General features: G+C 36.0%; 1 protein-coding gene across 4 annotated transcripts in view; it reads left to right on the top strand.

Moving 5' to 3' along the window:
• Window positions 1-22,362, top strand: part of LOC110377185 (modifier of mdg4) — a 452,561-nt gene that overhangs the window by 30,089 nt on the left and 400,110 nt on the right. The gene's annotated exons all lie outside the window — the stretch shown is intronic.

Below are 22,362 nucleotides of genomic sequence, written 5' to 3'. Positions count from 1 at the left end.
TACTATTTCAAAATTATAAATTTTGATCGATTTGAATGCATAGCGATTGTTTAAATTGAATTCAAATAAATTTAATGTCAATTAGAAAATGTATCTATTACATTAACAAAATTTATGAGGTGAGGTAGGGCCACTTCCGTCAGCGGAAATGTTTTGTCTGATTGTTAATATTTTTACTAATGCGAGTACTTACAATCTGCTCTATTTTCTTAAATTAATTGAAGACTGTATCGTATTATACTAAAAATACTTTTATTCTGGATTATCTGTACTGACAGTATGCTTAGTGCTTATTTTTGTAGATATAAAGAGAATGCTCTAGAACTAAGTTTACGTAACAGGATTTCCACAGCCTTCTTTTAATGTAAATTTAATTTTGTCCTGCTTTGAATGGAAACTTAGTTACAGAGCAAAATGTAAGTCCAGGACTTTTTCAGTGTTACTTGTCTAACAAATATTCGTTATCCTGGTTTGGAGCCAGTTATGTTTTCTTGTTTCAAGCAATGGTTACTGTATGAGCTCGTCTCTATGGGCGGCCCTCTTTAAGTAGTATATTACTACACCATAAACGTTTTGGTTTAGTACAATATTACCATACTCATGTCCTTGCTACACTTCTATATGTTACCCGTAATGTTTTGTATGGCAGCGTGTAATGCGAGTGACTACACGATGGAATATTTTTTTATATGACAATTACTCCCTTGCAGTTTCAATTACAAAATTATTTCATGATCAAATCTCTTATGTAGGTAGTACCCTAAATTAATATCTCGAATTCGTTATGGACATAAGTTTATTTATAGTGACTTACGAAGTTTTCCCCCGCCTACAGTCAAGTCATATTTAGATGAATCCATTGTGACCTTTTATATTTCATTCGAAATGTCAAATTCTTTCTATGGCCAAAAATACCATCATTGTTCGTAAAACTGAAACAGAATGTTATGGCACGTGTAGCAAGAAATGCGGCGTAGTATGTAACGAGAGAGACGCGAGGAGGCGAGCATATGGACGCACAGCTCATATTGTAATTCCCATTTGTGTTTTAAGTAAAAACATTATAATTTACTTAAGTAACGACAAAATACTCTGTATTAGACTAGAAAGTTTTATTAAAGGGTATGAATGAATGAACCGTGTTTCCCTAAGGCCCACGCAGCGGATCGTGATCGGGGGTGGAGTAGGCGTCTGACGTAGTGCGGCCCTACCACTGCGTAATACGCAACGTACACGTTTTGTTTGTATACAATGCCCGGGAAATTGACTATGTTTTTTACGTTCCTTTTCAGGTTATGCTTTCATTAGGCTTTACTGAGGGTTAATTGATATTTGTATGAGTTTAAGCAATTGTTAAGTATACGGAGTTGTACAATGCTTGGAGAAACATAAGCTTCAGATAACTTTCAGTTATGCGATGTATCATTTAAAACTGTTTTAGCTTAGGTTCTAAAATACATTAATGTTTTAAATTGTTCTTTATATTAATTAATGTACTAGCATACTATATTTTTCATCGTCACAAAAAGCTTATTCGTATATTTTTAAAGCTTATAAATGTAATCATTATAAAAATAATGTGTTGAAACACGTAGTAAAATACGCGCGGGCCGTTACTATCATTGCAATATCGGATGTATTCGAGAGGACATGAATTGCGCAGTTGTGACGGATCAATACCTACAAAGTTATGAAAGAAGAAAGTTCCGCAGGGCTCGGGGAATCGCATGGGCGTGCCCTCCATCTCCCGCTATAGCCTAGTTACGCCCTGTATGCCCTAATTTGACGTACTACCCCCTACCCACCCCACGGCGGCGCCCGCTGCGGGTGTGTGAGTAAACACCGCTGCGTAGTAACCTCGTGACGTAGCGTGTTTTGATACATAATGCTACTATGATTTATTTATAGATTGCCGCTCTCTACTACGTTCAAATGTTTACGCTTATTAGTTTTGTTGTGGGAACGTAACAGCTCATTCTCAATTAATGAAAGATTATAATGAGCGGTTAACGGGACTACGACCTTTTCGGACTGCATTCGTTCGGCCGGCCTACGAGTTTTAGGATTATCTGGTTACCTACGTGAGCGGGTTTTTAATTTATGTTAGTTATTTACATTAATGCTAAGTAGTCATGGCATGGGGTCGCTCGTGGTGAGGTAAGTAGGGTAGCGACATAGTCGGTGCTCGGGTCGCGGGCTAGCTCACAATAACATGCTATACAGATATGATTTGCTACACCATGGCTGGTGCACGCAGACATACACAGCCCCCTTGGTTGTAGCGCGGTGCGCGTGTGTGCGTGCGCTAGGCGAGGAATGTAGGTTGTCGAGTAGCTGCGGCTAGGTCCCGGGGAGCACGAGCCCACGCGAGCGCCACCACGCGGCGCCGCAGACATGCGCGCGGCGCCACTCGCATCCTGGTGATGGGGCCCCAATCGATAATGCCCCAGAATCTTACTCCGAGTGCCCCTTCCCGCTCCTCTCCCAGCCCTAGCTCACCATACCCGTCAAATTATAACATCCCATTGTAGTAATAAGGTCGTTTTTACATCCCCGCTTCCGCTAATGTTTCCGTTATGGTTAATAGTCGCTATAAAGAATCTTTTGAAGAAAACGTTGTTTCTTTGTGTTTCAGTATTTTTAGAATAGAAAACGATCTATGTGATCGTTTATATGGCCGTATGAATTATTAATATAATGTTTTGCTTTTGTAGATTTTAAAGGAAATGTTGAGTTTGCGACTGTATAATGCAGAATTACAAGTTTTGTTTGGCGCAGGTGTTTTTGTTTTCCCTGTATATTGCACAGCACTGCACGTAGCACTTTGAGGGTTGGTATGAGGCGTTTAGAGGAGTTATTGGTGGTTTTAGCGTGGGAGTCGAAGTCGTGGTGCGTGCGGGTCCGGTGGCCGGCGTGGCGGAACCGGAGCGTGTCCGTGCTCCACGCGCCGGGCTGCTACGTCACCGTGCACAACAGACACCTGTGCGATTGCTTCCTGCGACGACATATACCATAATGCGACACTCGGAAACGCTCCGACACTACTTTACCTTCATTAAACATTCCTTTTATTATGTCAAGTTGCGCTATCTTCTTTTCATAAAAAGATATTTGCAGCTTTTAATAGTACAATCATCACAAATATTTATTTGTAAGAAACGTATTAGGTAAATGTGTTTGTAATTTTGAATAAAATAATACCATGAGTAACAAAATATACGCACATTAGATTTAAGTCAATGCCTATAGGTACACAGGCACGATAAATAATTATCTTGTTTTTAATAGTAACGTAGATAGTACGTTAAAACTTGTTTTCGTTGTATTCAAATCGAAAATATAGGTTCACAGTCCAATTTTATCGTAGGTATGTACCTGTGTTATATTATTAGTACAAGTTTTCCGCATTTAAGGTATTACTCATATTTAAAATTAATATTTTGGCTGTAGGCACCTAAATAATTTTAGCACCGAAATATTGTAAGATACCGACCATTTTTTTTGCTCTATTTGCAAAAAATCTAAATGCAAAAAGGGATGGCTAACATATTTTGAGTTTGCAAATAAATGTTAGATTTGCAAAAATTGTTTGATAAATAAATTAATTAATGTTTAATTGCTAACGTAGAATACCAAGTATCAAGTACTTTGTTCTTATGTGAAAAGACATAGCCACCTCTCAGCACGTGGTTGAAATAGCTGCCATATGCCTACGTGACGTAAGGCCGGTACGTAGGAGGTACTCACGATAACCACGTGTACTGTAATGTACGGGACATTACAGAATAAGTTTCAGTACAAACGCCGCCCATAGCGCTACGTCTACAAACATACAATACAATTGTGTAAATGTTTAATTAATATGTATTAGATACTCAACAAATATTTCGTTACTCTAGAGAATTTATTGTTTTGTTAAAACAATTTGTCATAAAAGATAGTTCAAATAAATGAAACGTTTATTAATGTAATTTAGTTTAAACACAGCAATGTTGTGCGTCCGCATTCATAAAATAAAACATTTAAAATGTGGCGCGCTAATCATAACTAAGATACGGCGAGAGGTCACAGCTCAGTCCCTATACACGCCCTTAGTTCAACGTTCTATTTTTAGTCCAACACTGAGGACGTACAAACGACTGGTACCTACGACCGCACTGCGCATGTCTTGCTATCAATGAAATTATTTCTGAACATTTTTTATAGTATACTACGCAGGGCTCCGGACCTGTTTTTATATTCGTTACGTAATCCCCAACCAGCTTGTTACTATACAGATGTTTTGTAATGTTTAAACATATTTTTCTAACCTTAGCTTGGAGTAAGTACTATCAAACCGGATCTTGGTTTAACTGTAGGTTCGGTGAAGCCGTGACATATATTATATCACATTCCTTCATTCTGTTAATAGATTTGTGTTTCACACGGCTTATACTTTAGTTATTTTAATATCCCAGCATGGCTGTCTCCAACATCACAGCCAAAAATTTAGCTTCGTCAGTTGAGGAAAAGCATTTTAATGATAGACCTTAACAGGAAAGTCTAGACTAAAAATACAGCACTGCGTTAGAGTGTAAGCTTGTTTGCTATCTAAAGATTGTCCAGTTTGTTACTAAAAAACAATTCCGCTTTATTCGCGAACAGCAGGTGATTCACCAGAAAGAGCCTCACTCAGTTTTTATCGTGTTTCTTACGATCAAACAATTTAGTTTTCACACGAGGTTTGCTACACCATGATTGAAAATGTACATTAATAGAATAAATATTTTATCTAAATAAAGTGTGTTATTTTACCGCTGTATTGCCTCAACATGCTTTTATTTCCTTGTTCCCTGCACGTTTAACGAGTTTTGTTATTGTGCATAAGGTACTCAATATTTGATATCGCCGAGGGGAAGTCGCCTGTTGTTCTACATGGGGCACACATACTACAAGAATACTAACAAAAATCATAGCAAGACTCGCCTGCTATGGTACTGTTCCAGCAGAAGGTCGAAGAGCTGTTCCGCCTCAATACTGACGTTCAACGAGACAGTCGTAAGCGAGCCGCCCCTACATACTCATCCGCCGAACAAGAAGTATTTGCCAAATTATTAGACCTTTCTACTGGATTACGTGCACGTGGGAGCCTGTTTATCGGATTGAGAAGTTTCTAGAAATGTCGAATTTCAGGGGCGCTGGATTTAAAGTCTTTGTAAAACTATTCAAAGTTGGATAGATACCTGTACATATTAACAGATTCTAGCCCTCAGAATCCTGGGTTGCTTCCCGCACCCCGCCTATTATTAATGCTCTTCATTAGCATAATATTAGAGTCTGATACCTAAGGGGTAATATTGTTATTAATATGATATTGTATAATGTTAAGTAATGCATTGCCAATATCGTTAATGCCAAAGCAAAGTGTAGTCACTTTGCTATTGAACGAATTCTGAAATAAAAGAAAATCTATTTACTCCCTGTCATCAAAGTAACTGTACAAGGGATGTATTTATTAGAAGATCTAATGGTTGGCACTCCTCAGGTCAACCGATGACCTGCTTCAGTGATAAATGCAAGATAAGTGTGTATACTCAGAAGTCATTCAAGATGTTAAAATTTTGATAATTTCAGTCATAAATATGTTTTCACAATATGTCTATCAATAACACTTTGATTAGTACGAAAGTATCACGAGTTCGATTAAGTCTATAGTCCCTGTGGAAGAATTTTGCCGAATAAAAACAACAGTTTGATAAATTCATGTCTAACAAAAGGATAGTTTTTAGAAAGGTGTCCAGGCTATACAAAATAAAAAAATGGTTGGCCAGCTAATTCTTACTATCGCACTCATCAAAGCTTAAACACATGCAAAGACGAACTCTTGCACTGTTATTTCAATTTGTTTATAAACTCTTTTGCAAAAAAAACGGGCACTTATGCGAAATCTTAGTTTTATGGACTTTACGTGTATTTCAAAGGGTTTTAATGATTGTAGTATGTTTCTAGCATCAAAAGAGTTAGCCGAGCTTGCGTGAGAGTGTATTCTAAATTTGAATTTTGTACAATTGCTAAGAAATTGGTTAAACCTTGTTTTGGACTAATTGCTGGCAGAAAGTTCGTCGGTGTTTTGAAAAGTTTTTGAAGTGATTTTCAAGAAAATGATAATGCAGTTTTAATTAATGATTAATGTACTTTTTTGTTAGATCAAAACATTTTTGAAAAACTATGCGTATTTGATAAAATTTTCACCTGCTCTAAATGGGCTATGCTGATGATTGATGGCAATGTTAAGAGTTTCGGTATTTTATTGTAAAGCGTTCTATTGTTTAGGTATTGTACCCACGTGTTTTAAAATATCGCTTTTTCATAAATAAACACTATTTAGAAGAGTATCAGTACCTTTGGCTGCGACAAAACCAATTTAAAGTAAGCAGTGCCGATCACAACCCGTCTCCTATCGGACTTTGACATTTAAAAAATTCAAAATTTTGTGATAAATGTTAAAATTAACCACATGAAAAATGATGAGGAGGGTTAGGAGCTATCTAAAAAGTCAAATTATTGCCCTGTTGAAGCTCTCGATAACTCCATAGGTATCGGGTTACTAAACGACGATTTAGCTGAAAGGGAGTCAAAAATTCAAAATTATTGGCCAAACGTATGTTTCTTAAGAAATGAGCAGATAGCCATTTATTGTTATGATTTAAGCAGGAAAGTGCTGCAGATGCCAGAAAATCTCATTGTAGGCAAGTTTATTTAATAAAATGTCCGTGGGATGAAAACACGCTATTTGAACACTCAGACTCATAGATATTCAGAGGTCTACGGAGTTTCCCAAGTGGCGAGGTTGTTTAAAAATCAGCGATTACGAGACCTTAAGACCTCGTGCTCACATACTATGCGCTAATTTCTGTATTTAGTAGAATTTAAAGACTTTTAAAAATGTCAAAGTCCGGTAGGAGACGGGTTGTGATCGGCACTGCTTACTTTAAATTGGTTTTGTCGCAGCCAAAGGTACTGATACTCTTCTAAATAGTGTTTATTTATGAAAAAGCGATATTTTAAAACACGTGGGTACAATACCTAAACAATAGAACGCTTTACACTAAAATACCGAAACTCTTAACATTGCCATCAATCATCAGCATAGCCCATTTAGAGCAGGTGAAAATTTTATCAAATACGCATAGTTTTTCAAAAATGTTTTGATCTAACAAAAAAGTACATTAATCATTAATTAAAACTGCATTATCATTTTCTTGAAAATCACTTCAAAAACTTTTCAAAACACCGACGAACTTTCTGCCAGCAATTAGTCCAAAACAAGGTTTAACCAATTTCTTAGCAATTGTACAAAATTCAAATTTAGAATACACTCTCACGCAAGCTCGGCTAACTCTTTTGATGCTAGAAACATACTACAATCATTAAAACCCTTTGAAATACACGTAAAGTCCATAAAACTAAGATTTCGCATAAGTGCCCGTTTTTTTTGCAAAAGAGTGTATATGTGTTATAAATAAAGTACGAGATGGCAGCAACTTTCTAGTCAGTAATAATACTATCTCGGCGCATCGATCCGTACGTCTTTGTACAGATCTCTACCTGCTCGTTCTGGGAACTAAAAAAAAGAACGTCTAGACGTCCTGCCTTTTGATGCTTTTTCTATTTAAAACATGTTTTTATGGAATACTTTGATTTCTTTCAATGTTCTAGCGCCAGGTGCAGGTAGGGGAACCGGCTTACAACACTTTTATTTGGATGTAAAGTTATCTTTTCGTCAGTTATAACGTGCCTAAAGAATTCTAAAGCGTTATTTTTTATGCTAGTCCTTATGTCAGTCCCTTGTTTTCGAATTGTAAAGATTCAACAGCTAAGACATTTACGTAAGGGAATTTTAAGTTGGTGCATTGTGTGAAAAATAAGGGTACATACTTTAACAGAAATGATTAGCATATTGCAAACGGTACATTCTTATCTTACGCTGTGACTTCATTCAAGATTGAAAATATGTGAAATAGGCAGCATAATGTTCAGCCAACACAAATAAACGTAGAGGTACAAGATATTAAGAAAATGGTGTGCTTAGATAACGGAAGGTAAACATTTGTCTAGCTAACAGTTTGTATTGAACGAGATATTGTATGTGTCGCAGTTTTCCTCAAGCTGAGCCGAGTTTTCAGCGGCGCAGACAAGAAGGAATGATCGGCCACATTTCTATTAGTGAAAATGATTACTCGTTTCAATATGAAGCATTACACAGCAATAGTACGTTGTATGTTTTTCAGGAACAAGATATTCAGTTAAATGAGCCTATTACGAAATAGTTTGTCAAATATGTATTTGAATTCTATTAAAAAAATGCGGAATTTTATAACTTTATGTTTGTTTTTATTAATACTTGTAGAGGACTTAGCATAATAAATAAAATGTATGGTTGCTGTTGATGGGAGGGGTAAAAAATACATTAAAATATACCTGCATTTAACAACTACCATTCGAGCGATGTTTGTGTGTCCAAGAATAATATGCCAATTTCAATTCCATCTAAGAAAGAATAAAACTTATAAGTCATGATATTCCATTGAAATATCAAGTAGGTACAACAGGGCCGTGACTGGACTAGTCAATCAATCATCATTAGTCAAAGCCATTTCATTTTCCGATCACTGTATGTACCTGAGACATGGTTTGTTTCACTGTTCTCAGATTATGTACAAACACCAACATAATTGTTACGGCTGAGAAAGAATTTTAGAAAGCGCTTCGTAATGTACTAGAAATGTATATTGTGATAAGGGCCCGCAGTATTCAATTATAAGTACAGTTGTGAAGCTTAATCGTAGCTTCTCGAAGTAGTTCTTGAGTGGCTCAGAACGATTTCGTCATGACCCTATTGCTCGCCCAACTAGTAAACACCTGAAGAAGTACCACAGGCATTCTCCGTACCGTTACGGTGAACAAACTGGACAGCCGACCACTTGTTTAGTTCAATTGAAATGTTAACTTGATTACATTTTTTTCTCAACGCAGCACTGATGACTTGCGTCCTAAATACAGTTCGATTTTGATCTCTAAGTTCAGAACGTTACCGCCTATCCGCCTTCGAAAATATTTTTAGCTCGCTGCTTCGAGTTTAATGTACTAAAAGTTGTTTACTAAGGTTAGTATGTACCTACGTCATCGTAAAGCCGAATCGTGGGTTTTCCGCGAATACACGCGCCTTGTTCATGAGTAAGTGTAGCAATGACCCTAATGATTTTGGTTAGGTACTATAATAGATTGAATTTTTTTCCCAGTGATAATTTCGTATGCTGAGTTTTTAGCCCTTACAATTCTAATGAACTGTTATTGTGTTGTGTATCTGATGTAATGAAATTGTCTATTCTTGTATCGTTGTAGATTGTTTCTACCTGTCAATTAATGATTGCTACGAACTAATGAAAGGACACTACTTAAATTCATTTGTTATGATTCACGAAGGTGTTTTCATGGATCATTATTATCGGAACAACGCCAAAGGAAGCAAGAGCGTGGGCGGCGAGCGAAAGAGGCACATTAGTAGGTATGGTAGGTACTCTGGCTGTATTCATAACAACTTTTTATTACTGCAATAAAATCTGAGAGCCCGCGCTAAAGCTAGATAGCTAGACAGAGAGAGTTTTAAAATTCAATGTACTTATATGAATCTGTGCAATGTCGCTCACAGTATCGTTATTTCTTCTAGGTCTAAGGGGAAGGCAGATGCTCGTATAACGCGGCTATAGATACACCTACTGTTATTCGGGTGGCGTCGGTTGCTAGGCAAGCCTCCGCCCTAATATTTTTGTTCACATTAGGGAGCGTGGGGGCACCATGCCAACCGTCTGCATTTAATATTGCCATACATCATAAATACAAATAGCGAGCTTTTAAAAGGATCATGGTTTAGAATTGATAAATGAATGCTGAAGAAACAGATATCGACAAAGTTGATTCCAAAGTTGCCTCTGTTTTATTTCGCTAAGAATTTTATTGTTTTCTAACCAATCAGAGTGTGTTTTCCATCCAAGTATTTTTGAATGCTTCCTTTACACAGGCTTTTAAACATGTTTTTATTTTCCTTCTATCTCGATTGGAATCTTTCGATTCGTTTTAATCTAGTTCTTGTTACGCAAACAGTCGGATATACTACACACCTCAGTGACACCACATTTCCGGATCTATAACATATTAACATGAAATACTTTGGGAGCGGTCATATGCCTGGTTTCTAAAATATGTGTATTGCCCAATTAGCTTAATTGACCGCTCCCATAGTATTTTTAAGTTAATTTTATAATTCATGGAAATAGGTTTCATTTCAATTAAAGTATATTCTTCAAAGTAATCCGATGCGGTATTTTAAAGCCCAACTCCATAATATCTGGGATTCTCAAAACGAAAGCTCCAAAGTACTTGGTTTCTCTATGCAATAGAAAACAGCAGACCAAGACTAGGTAACTGCAGTATACGGTTTAGTTTTTACTTCGTGTTTTTTGACACTATCCATAATTGTAGGTTGCTGTGTTCAGCTAGTTAATATGCAGAAAGACTAATTGCATTGACGTCAACGAAGTAGCGTTAGGAGTATTAAATGCTAACGACCTTGTTATTCACCAAATAAAAAGTAGAGAAACCAGTCGAATACTATTTTCTTATTTTTTATCAGGAAGCACTACAGAACAGATTAGGTTTCTAATAATCAATATCCGGCCTTTCCCATCGTATTTTCTTCCCTTTCTTCGTCTTATTTAATGGCTCCCGTACACAATGACTGATGTTGGCTTAACATTAATTGATGGTTTATTCTATCTCATTTGATATTCTCGTTATATTATAATGGAACAAGATATTGGAAGTGTGGTTTAGGTGCCATAGAATTGGAAACAGGAACCATCGTGTGTTCATATAACGATATAAATGTAACCACTTTTTTCCTGTTCGAAAGCAATGAATCCAATAATTTTCTTTCAATAACACGCCGTAACTATCCGCATGATTTGTCATTTGATCACAATTCAATATTCCGGTAATGACAGATTTCTATGAAGCTAATGATCAGTATTATCCTCTAATCAGAAAAAGCCGTGAAACGAGATCATAGAATCATGTCTTCTATTATTCTAACATTGTAGAAACAGAAGAAAACAATAAATAATGTATCTTGGAAGCAGTGAAGACGTGTGTATCGTTCCGTGAGAATGGTCGTGTGCCATTAAAGCCAGGTAGCCGGCCGTTACTTATTGTTCTGCCTGGGTATCGTCTAATAGTGCTTGCCTACATTGTCTTTTATAATTGCATAGCTTAGCTAGGTACTTGGTTGATGAAATAGGTTTTCTTTGAAACTGCTCTGGTAGGGAGCTTGATTTATTTGTCTGACTATAACTTCATCAATTCAAATAATAGAGAGTAATCAAATCTGCATGTTGTACTTACATCTTCCTTTAAGATTTTTGTGATTGTTGGTTTTAAGTCACTTTCTATGCCCATCTCCCTAAATTACCCTATAGGATATGAGTGAGTGTATTATGCAAAATATTTCATCAAACATTTCATCAATTGAAAAATATTTGCCTTAAGTTTGGAGTTAAAAATCAGGTCAATTACAGATGCGGTTCACCAAATTCCATGATAGAAACTAAAGAGCTGCATCTGTGACGGTCGTTAAGTGAAGCATTAAGGTATGATGGTAATCTCTCTAACGGTTAACTGCATTTTTCCAGTTGTCTCTCGTTTACAACAATCCGCATGTCGGTCACGTAATCCAAGTAATTATAAATACACTGTCATGCAGGCATGTAACATTCAATATGAATAGGAAATCTTGATATTAAATACAGATACCGATATAGGACATAGTTGGAATATTAAGGAATTTGCGCCGCTAGCGACATCGGACGCCGCGGCGGTGGTTCGAGGGAAACACCGCGAAGGAATCTCTTCTGAGGCACTCGATATTTCTCAAGGTTCTTAGGTAGATGGCGTTGGGCGCTCGTAAACCCTTGGTGTGTAAAGATGTTCGAGTTCCCTCAAGATGTTTTCGAGATGCGTGTAGATTTGGCGCTACTTGCTACAAATGGAGATAAATATATGAGCGATTTATTTAAGTATTGCAGGAAGTGCAATACGTCTAATTTTGAAAGTAAATATTGACACGAAGATGGTTTTGGTGAAGACACGAAACAAGATTACAATGATTATAAAGTAGAAATGTATATAGGTAGTAAGTACTCAAAAAACCCGTCTCAGGAGCTGTAACGCAGACGTCGTCGATAGATGGCAGCGAGTGAAAGAAAGTTGTAGTGGTTTCGTTATGGCAACTTTTATTATATTCGTTTCTTATTACGTTTTGACACATTGATACGCATTCATTGACGTTTTGATTTTTGTTTAGGTACATAATATGCATCACATTCATATGAAAGGGACAGACAGTATAACACTGAATGATATAGTTAGTTGCGCATAAAATAAAAAGATAAATAAACCAAGTGGTATGTCATTGAAAATTCCTTTTTTACACACATCATCTCTCCATTACAATAACAATTGCAGGTACCCTCTTTGTGATGTCTCGTCGAGGTAACCCCATGATCATTCACGAGGGTAATAACTTCATCAGGGAGAGGACTCGAGGGTCGCGGACTCGCTGGGTGTGCGGGAGGAAACGGCGGCAGCAGTGCGTGGCCACGCTGACGACTCTCGATGGAATTGTTATCAAGCACTATGGCTACCATAACCACAGTTAGCATCGGGTGGTACTTCTTCTTACAATGTATTTGTGGCTAATTTAGTGGTACTTAGAATATCAATGTATGTACATATTTGATCGCTGCTTATTTTGATTAGCTGTACCTTATTTTGCATACCTACATTGCGTGTATGGGTCAATGCTAAAATTCTATGTCCAGTAAAAAATCACAGGTAGTGGAATATTGGAAAAGACCGTTTTATATAGTATTAGGTAAGATACTGGCTTAAAATTAGGTGACACTTAAGTATTCGATCGCCGGTTGCGCTACTTGGTATTCATAGAAGTGATAATTAGTTAAATATCAATACTAATTTGCAATTGGTATTAAGGGCAGATTTATAATATAGTGTTTTACCGTGCGTACCTATGCGCTCGCTTATAAAACCGGATGGATAATCCGCTGGTGCGAAACTTCTCTTAGATTAAAGATTAGTTAATAGGTTTAATACAGGCTGTTAATTGTAAAATATTATTTACATTTCGTCGCGGTTTACGTATGAGTTAGGTATACTCGTAGATGTAGGTAGATGAATAGAAGGAAAACTATTTCAAGTAATGGGTGCTAGATATCGCATTCAAGGAAAATCAACAATTTTTAAAGGGTTTTATTGGAATGTTAGGTATGTGTTATGTATTATTACCATTAAATAGTATTACAACGGATATAAAGTATAGTATATATAAATAAATATTCAGTGATATAAATACATAGTTTGATAGTGGATTGGTTAGTGATTAAATGAAAAATGTTTACCGTTTTGAAAAATTGTTAGGTACATATACGTACACTTTAGTGTTTTTAGGTATATTATGAACAACGTAGCTTTTATTCCGGTGCTTATCTTTTATTAATGATAGTGTTAGTTTATACTTGTATTATTATTAACTTTCATTGAAAATTAAACATAGATGTTCTTCGGAAAAATATGTAACATTAAGCTTTTCCGACTGAATATTTTTCATTAAATGCTCTAGTGTTCTCAAATCAGCGCTGTTGCGCTTCAGCATGTCGCATTCAGCTTCTACTATTACAAGGAACCTCAGGTCAGGAACATTGCTCCAAATCATTCATATAGTCTCAGCATGAAAGATGAGACGATTTATCGCTTAATGATATGTTTGTTTGTTTGAATGTGCCTACCTCAGGGAACTCTTTCAGGGTTAGATAGCCCTTTAATCAAGGAACACTGTAGGATACTTTTTATCAGGATGCGCTAAGTAGTTTCCACGGGACTTGTGTGAAACCGAAAAACTTGAGTTCCGATCGTGTGAACTTAATTCATTAGTAGTGATCTCTATATGGTTACAAATTGTATCGTCAGTAATGCGGACTTTGAACATGACCTTGTAACCACACGCATTATCATAGTTACTACACGTTTAGTGAATTCACTGACCTACTGATGTAACATTATCAAAACTAGTTCCTTAATGATTCTATGAATTAACGCGTCCTTCAGTTTATTTGCTTACTAACTTCCGCCCGCGGCTTCGCCCGCATAGAGTTCGGTTATATCGCGTTTCCAAGAGAATTCTTCAAAAATCTGGGATAAAAATTATCCTATGTTCTTTCTCAAGGTCAACTCTATCTCTGTACCAAATTTTATTAAAATCAGTTCAGTGGTTTAGACGTGAAAGCGTAGCAGACAGACGGACAGACAGACAGAATTACTTTCGCATTTATAATATTAGTAGGGATTTTAAAAGTTACTCAGGGTTAATAGATCTGGTCCGCAAGCTCGTGTAGTGTAGATGACGATCTTGACCCTTTAATATAATATAATATAATAATATAATATCTCTTTATTGAAACCACAATATGACACAATACACCGAAGCTCTGTCCCCTGAACTAGGTGGTTAGCCTGTATCTCAGGAGACAGTTCCTTCCCCAATTACAGAAAACTTAAATATGTACTACTACAATTGAGAGCAAAACATTGATTTAAAATTATAATAAAATATATAATAAAATAACAATAGGTATTTAAAATAATTAATAATGGTGTTCTTTACTAAATTAAACACTATTTTTAACTGATTGCGCGCCGTCTTTTGTTTATGTGTGTGTATGTGTGAGTGGTGTGCGTGTATGTGTGATGTGTTAGTGTGTGTGTGCATGTGCTTTGTTATTGTTGTTGAAACAGACTTTAGATTTGTAAAGATATGAGGCTTTCAATTTTGTCGTAATCCATACTATTTAGCCAGCCTACGAGATACTTAGTGAAATCGTGATTGTTTAGTTTCTGGATGTTTTTTTCGGGAATTCTATTATAGACACGAGGAGCACTGTAGATATAGTGACGCTGAGCAAAAGTCGATTTCACGGTAGGTACAGGACATCTAAAGCGTCTTTTATTGTTTGGACTTAGCTTAGGAATCATTTTACGGTGATATCTACGCAGGATCTGGTACAAGTACATTTTGCGGACAGAAAGTACGCCAGCTCGCTCATAGACATCGGTTGTAGGATGACGGTATGGCAGAGACATTAGAACCTTAAGGATGGTGCGCTGCGCTCGCTCTAGTTCAATAATGATTGTCTTAGCCGCTCCACCCCAGGAACAAATGCAATATTGCAGAATGCATTCACACAATGCCCTGTACGTCGTAAGTAACAGCTTAGTAGATGCCACGGTTCGCAATTGCCTAAAATATAGGTCAATTTTCGAAGTCGGGCACTGATAGTGGATACTTGACGACTCCACTTTAGATTTTCATCGACTATGACTCCCAGATACTTAATGTGACTGACTCTCGTGACTAACTCACATGAGCAGTCGCTTATTGTTCGGCTGTGGTAATTTCTGTTACATGGGAAAGTATGAATTTTCAGCTTCATATCAGGACGAGATCTATTAGTCTTGGCGAAGCATAGGTAGCTCGTTTTGGCAGGGTTTAGTGTGAGCAAATTTTCCTCTAGCCATTTTGAAACTCTAGCAAGACCACTTTCTGCTAGTGACTGAGCGTGTTTCCATGAGTTACCATGAAATAAGATGACAGTGTCGTCTGCAAACATTAATATTTCAGCATTAGGGATGGCGATCTCTGCAAGATTATTTATATAGCCAAGGAAAAGGGTAGGACCGATCGTGCTTCCCTGCGGAATGCCAAAACTACAAGCAGCTGCGTCACTCATATATCTGTCTACCTTTACTCGTTGCTCCCTCCCGCTTAAATAGTTCTGGAACCATTCTAGGACATGTCCTCTGATACCCAGGTTGCTAAGCTTGGTCAACAATATTGGAATAGAGACAGTGTCGAATGCCTTTTTAAGATCGAGGAACACTCCAATAACCTTCTTTCCAGCGTCGACATGTCTTGTGATGGTTGACGTCAACTTCAGAAGGGCATCATTGGTTGATATCCCTTTCCTAAAACCAAATTGACTACTGGTTAGAAGTCCATTCGTTTCCAAGTACGTTGTAAGCTTCTTGTTTACCAATTTCTCCAGTATTTTAGATAAACAGGAAAGCAATGAAATAGGTCTATAATTCGATGGTATCCGTTTGTCGTCTGACTTATGTATTGGTGAAATTAGTGCAATTTTAAAGATCTTTGGATAGGTGCCTTGTTCTAAGCTTAGGTTGCAGAGATATGTGATAGGATCCGTTAGTACTGGCGCTGCCAATCTAATAAGCTTACTAGAGATTTTGTCATACCCAGGCGCACTATTTGGCTTCAGGGATAGTATGATGTTCTGTATTTCTGTAGGGTCCGTAGGGGTAAAAGACATGGATGATAATGGCGCACTATTTACCGCGTCGTTGGCTAACTCGAGTTCGGTTCTGCCAAGTTTACTCAGTGTAGCACTAGCTAATTCGCTACCAATAGTCGTGAAGAAAGCATTCACTTTGTTCAAAGATTGAGTTGGCGTGCTTTCAATGTATAGTAAGTCATTTGGTGGTTCATTTTTGTTGTTCATGTTACAAATATCCTTAATTATGTTCCAAGTTTGCTTGAGATTTGTGCTGTTTTTCTCTAGTTCAGATTGATTATATATGATTTAATGCGAAAATTATTCGCTGTTTTTAGATAACTGATACCTGTTATGGTAATTCATATTACTCTTTCTTTTGAATGATCCGGTTAGAGGTAATTAATTTAATTATTAATAGGATAATAACTTTGAGTTAGGGCTTTAACCACAGGTATTTTATTCGTTTTTTGTCGGGGCATTTATGGTTTACCTTACCGTCTGCATTGTATTGAATTGGCCTCGGTTTAGCCATACCACGATGAAAGCGGTAATTTTTTATATGAAAATTCGAAAATCTCTATCTATGTAGTAGGTACTAAGTACCTAATATCAAAAATCGTTCGAGTTACAGAGTCGATAACCTTATTTGAATATTTACTATACTTTATTAATATTTATGTAAATTCTTGTACATATACACGTGTATTAAATATATCATAAAAGTGCCTTATTATATTAGAAATTATGATTTATTATGTGGTAGGAATTTCATGAGCGAGGTCAACTTTTACGGCATTTTAATCAAGCGGAATAACATTAGCGAACATGACTCATGGACCAATTAAAAACATGTTTTTATCGTTGTGTTCAGTATTACAATAATTTATAAAAATGTTGAGTTTACGATATACTATTTAGGATATTATATTGACGTTAGATGGTGCCGATAAAACGACGTATTTATTTTCCCTTCTTCAATATTTTTTTTATTTTTAAGGCTTTCTTCAATATACACGATTCTATAGTTTTTAAAAACATTGCGGATTCAGTCTCAAAAGCACTTGTTTTCCCAATCTGGCAATTTATTTGTGCTGCCGACTCAAGCATGTATCTCATAATAATTTAAGGTCTAGTGGACCTGAGGTTTTAATAACTTTAAAGTACAAAATATAATATAATATTTCCTTATATGAAAATGTATAGGATAACTTAATAATTTATGCTTGTCAATAAATCATACGAAAATGATATTACTTTAGCTCGGTGTACATTGGTCGGTCGTTAAACTTATAATTATTATGTCTCTGAGCATCTTTGCGACGATTGCCTCATAAAAGTGTAATAAAAACGATTAAACTTTTATAATGTCTCATTGTGTGTCCATTTGGGCATGTAACTGTATAGTTAGCGCCACTTAATAAATATAGTATAGCGTAGCAATATATATTATTACGTTTATGGCCACATTTCATTTCGTGATTCACCTCCGGCGCTAGTTAAGCACTAAAATATTCGACTCTTTTATTATGCTTCAAACTTTGTACACCCGTCCGTAAGACAGAATAGCAATTCTTGGTACAATAACCACAGGATACTGCCCTTTTACTTATAAAAAACTGGGAAGACTGAGGAACGAACATTACTGAAATAATAAATAGATAAGTACTTAATAAAAAATATCATTAATATTTATCTAGTTTTAGATAGGACCGCTAAAAATATATTCTACTGTAATTTTGATAAAGGTTGTTAGGTCAGGAACAAATGAAGGAAACTTCTTATGTTATCCAATAGATGGCGTTACATGTCTCAGTTGAAACGTTAAACGTTAGAAATAAGCATATGTTAACGCTCAATCTTTTTGAACTAAATAACAAAATAATTAAGAATTAGCTACAAATTGATTGTATATATACCTAGTTAACTAAAGTTAAGATATTGTTAATTTTAGGATAGCCTATAGATCAGTGGTTCTTAACCTTTTTGACATGAGGGACCACTTTAACAAAGTTTGTCTTGCCGGGGACCACCTCATCGGTTTACCTAAATTAGCACTCATTTCTTTATTATTTATCAAAAAAAAATCTGAATTTTTGGTTTAGTTCTACTGAAAGCTAAACGCATGTCGGCAGTTGTGTAGGTAAGCAAATGCAAATAAAGAAAAACTTGCCTATGTAGTTTCTAAATGCGCGAGCGTAGCGAGCGCGAAATTTTTATCGGACTTGAAACAAAAATTACGTAAAATTTTGCCCAAACGTACTTAACGTTTTGTTTGTTGACAAATGCCAATACAAGAAAATATAGGTTCTGAATACGCGAGCGAAGCGAGCGCGAAATTTTTATCGGACTTCAACCAAATATTACGTAAAATGTAGCCCAAACGTTCTTAACTTTTTTATCGGACTTCAACCAAATATTATTCAACTTCAACCAAATGTAGCCCAAACATACATTTTCATAAATGGGGGAACTAGGTACGACACACCCGATATACGTCCATGTGAAAACCCCCTCTAGCAATTATAAGTCGATAAAAATTATAAGTTAGATAAGGTATAGCAAAGTCGCGAAGCTAAGCTTCGCGGACCACTTGGAGTGCCTCCAGGGACCACCAGTGGTCCGCGGACCACCGGTTAAGAACCACTGCTATAGATTGATAGCATTCATAAGACTCTGGTTTATATTTGGTTAATTGAAGAGATTAATTTAATGTTAACTTATCTTAATAATATACTCATATTATTACGACGTGCTTTAATGTAAATAGTAAACATAAACCATAAGAATTCTGTATTATTCGTAATCATTCTGTTTTTTATATTTTATTGATTTGTTCGAAAAATAAATTGTATAATTGATATATGTTATTGTTAAATATAAATAGTGATAATGCGAATATATAAAATGTTTTTCTTTATTTACTGAACTCTTTGACCCGTATTATTATTTAGGAAGATTTGCATGCTTATAGTTGGTTTTTCTTTCAGATGAATGTGAAGGTGTACCGTTTCGCGGCCGATTGTACTCGTTTTATGATCTAGAAATAGCGTTACATCACTGTTCTAATGATTAGCAGTGAAGCCTTGGACTTAAGTTGCAGTAGATGCCTTATAATATAAAAAGGTACTTATGCTAAGTCTTGTCGAATATAACTTTCAGCCGCTTTAAATGATAGAGCCATTTTTAACCACGTCGCCGAAAGGGCATTTTTCTGCGCCGATATTTATGTGGCTGAAAATAGTCTTCACTTAAACTCTCTTTTGCAGCTGGACACAGGATAATTTGCAAAAAGATATTGAGCAATAGAAAATTGAAGTTGTTTCAAGATGTTGTCTTGAGATACTGCAGCTTACGTCCAAGGGAAAAGTGGAAGCAACTTTTGTACGATAAATTATTATCACTGTCCATTAAAATAGTTAAGATTAATTCCTTAATAGGTTCCTTAATACCTCTAGGTTTTCATAGCATAGATTTTAGTATAAAATTAAGTTTACCAAAGAAAATTGCTCGAGAATATGTACTTAATACCTACGAGTACCAAGTGATTGACATTAATGTGACAATAAGTACTAATTATGTTAATGATAATATCCCTCAGAAGATACTTTAAAAGTATTAACATAAGTTTGGAAATTAGGGATACAATGGCATGTCTTCATGTAGATTTTCAATTCACATCGGACCTTAGTAAATGGGCGAAATTATGAAAATATATATATTGTAGGAGACACTGAGAATTTGATGAGGTTGTTAAAACAATTGACTTTTGTGTGTTTGAAGCAAAAAACAAAGCACTAAAGCTTGAACAACACTCTTCTCTTGTTTTCTCTACAATAATTTTGAATAGAAGAAGAATTTTATAATAAGCATTTGCTTGCCTACCTTATTTAGTTCCTTATGTTTATTTATAAACAATCGGGACTTAAATGAGATACTACGTATAAGGTATGACGTTTAAGTCCCGATTATTCATAAATAAGTGTACAAATCGCGAAAGTAGAAAAAAAATACTTATGTTGCCATTTATTTATCGAGTAGAACAATAAGTCATTTTGATAGTAAGTACATAATTTAATTAACGTGCTAGTAGTAGTATATAAAACTGTTTGCAAGTAAGTGTTAGTTTAAATCGGTCTTGGTTTAACCAAGTGTGTTTAATTGCTTACCAACTTTGGTCGTCTACATAATTGAAAAAAAATAATTGTAGTTGGTAAGAAAATATTAGTATTTTCATCTAGTCCTTTGCACAAAACCAATATTCAATTCGTTTAATACTTTTAACTTGGCACAAGTATTAAATGAACAACTATTACAAGTATTACGTACTAGCGATGTTGACTAAAAACTAAAATAAGTAAAATCCCGTCTTATTTTACTAACCTTTTTACTGGTTGTGAATTTAGTTAATAGCAGTAATGAGATTACAGTATGTTAATACAAAACATATTGCTTTAAAATTTTAGTTAAATGGTAGAACTCTAGGCTTTTTTGTTAAATAAATGGTCAAAATATTAACAACGAAAAGACACAACGTATATTGCATTAAATATATGACAATATTTATCCTTAATTAGGTTTAGTAATAGGTACAACTGATAATTACTGTGTACCTATGATCATTCACAGTTTAATTCACTCGCCATATATTTATCTACAATATATGTGGGTCAGCGCTGAAAACCAGCGCTGTTGTCTCGTGCCTGCGTGTGCGTGACACAGCATTTATGCTGAGCGCTGCCCCTTTTTCACGCATAAGTGACGCAGCTGCAGCGCTTTTATTTTTGTTTTACTGTTAGTTTTGTCCCTAGATTTATTTGTTTGTATTTGTGTGTGTTTCGTTTTCTGCGTCATTTGTGTGTAAAATAAATGGTTTTTCTTTCTTTCTTTCTTTCTTTCTTTCTAGATAATTACCTACACGTAGTAGATAAAAAGGTTACTATTTAACTATAATTGTAATAGTGTTAAATTAGAGATAGTGAAACGTGCTTCCATTGATTTCTAAGTTATTTAAATAAATATATACTCGTAGTTAAAATGTGTTACAAATAAAACATCACATTATTGATTCTCTTAATCAATTTGATACTATTTAAATTATAATTTACCTCTTTGTGTGTGATATTAATAAACGCTTGCCATTATACATATTGTTTGTTTCTCATTTCTAAACTCCGTAACTTATCCTTTTGATAGATAACGGCATCTAACTTGTCTAGAAACTGAAATCACACAAAAAAGCAACAATAAACCTAAACAATAAGATCTCCTTGTTACATATCTACACTGAAGTTAAGGATGTAAGACGTTCAATAGATAATGTTATTAATTGCATGAACAGTTTAGTCGGATACTATCTGGAATTAGCATGCTACAATGCAAATCTATTCTTATGTAATTTAGTTATTACGAATAAGTTTCTAAATGAGGTCCTGTTACAGACGTCCAGTTCATACCTACGGAGAAGGGGAAATATATCCTCGTGCTTCGCGGCTACACGTACTCACAAGTCGGAGGGCGATTCTTCTACTGCTCGTCCAAGCACATGGGGTGCAGGGCGAGGGTTCGGCTCATGTCGGGGAAGCTGGTGGCGTCTGCCGACAAGCACAACCACGCGCCTCCCTCCCATGCGCGCTGCGGCAACGGCGCCTTCGTCCAACTCCGGCCCCGAGGTCTGGCAAATTTCGCGGGACTATCCTCAGCTATCCTTCCCTCCCCCATCACGTCCCCAACCGTGGCAGCTCTAGCACTTCACGCCCTTAACTTCCCTAGAATACTTCCCAAAACGGATCTGTGGCAGCGACCGCCCAACCCTGACGACAAAAAGGATTCTTAATTAGTTAAGAAAATTGTATCGAGCAATAAATCGTATGACATAAGTGTCGGTGTCCACTGATGTGTATTGCGA

The sequence above is a fragment of the Helicoverpa armigera genome, chromosome 14, assembly GCF_030705265.1.
Source record: "Helicoverpa armigera isolate CAAS_96S chromosome 14, ASM3070526v1, whole genome shotgun sequence".
Lineage (NCBI taxonomy): Eukaryota > Metazoa > Arthropoda > Insecta > Lepidoptera > Noctuidae > Helicoverpa > Helicoverpa armigera.
The sequence above is the reverse complement of the archived record's forward strand: the minus strand, read 5'-3'. Positions and strand labels throughout refer to the sequence as shown.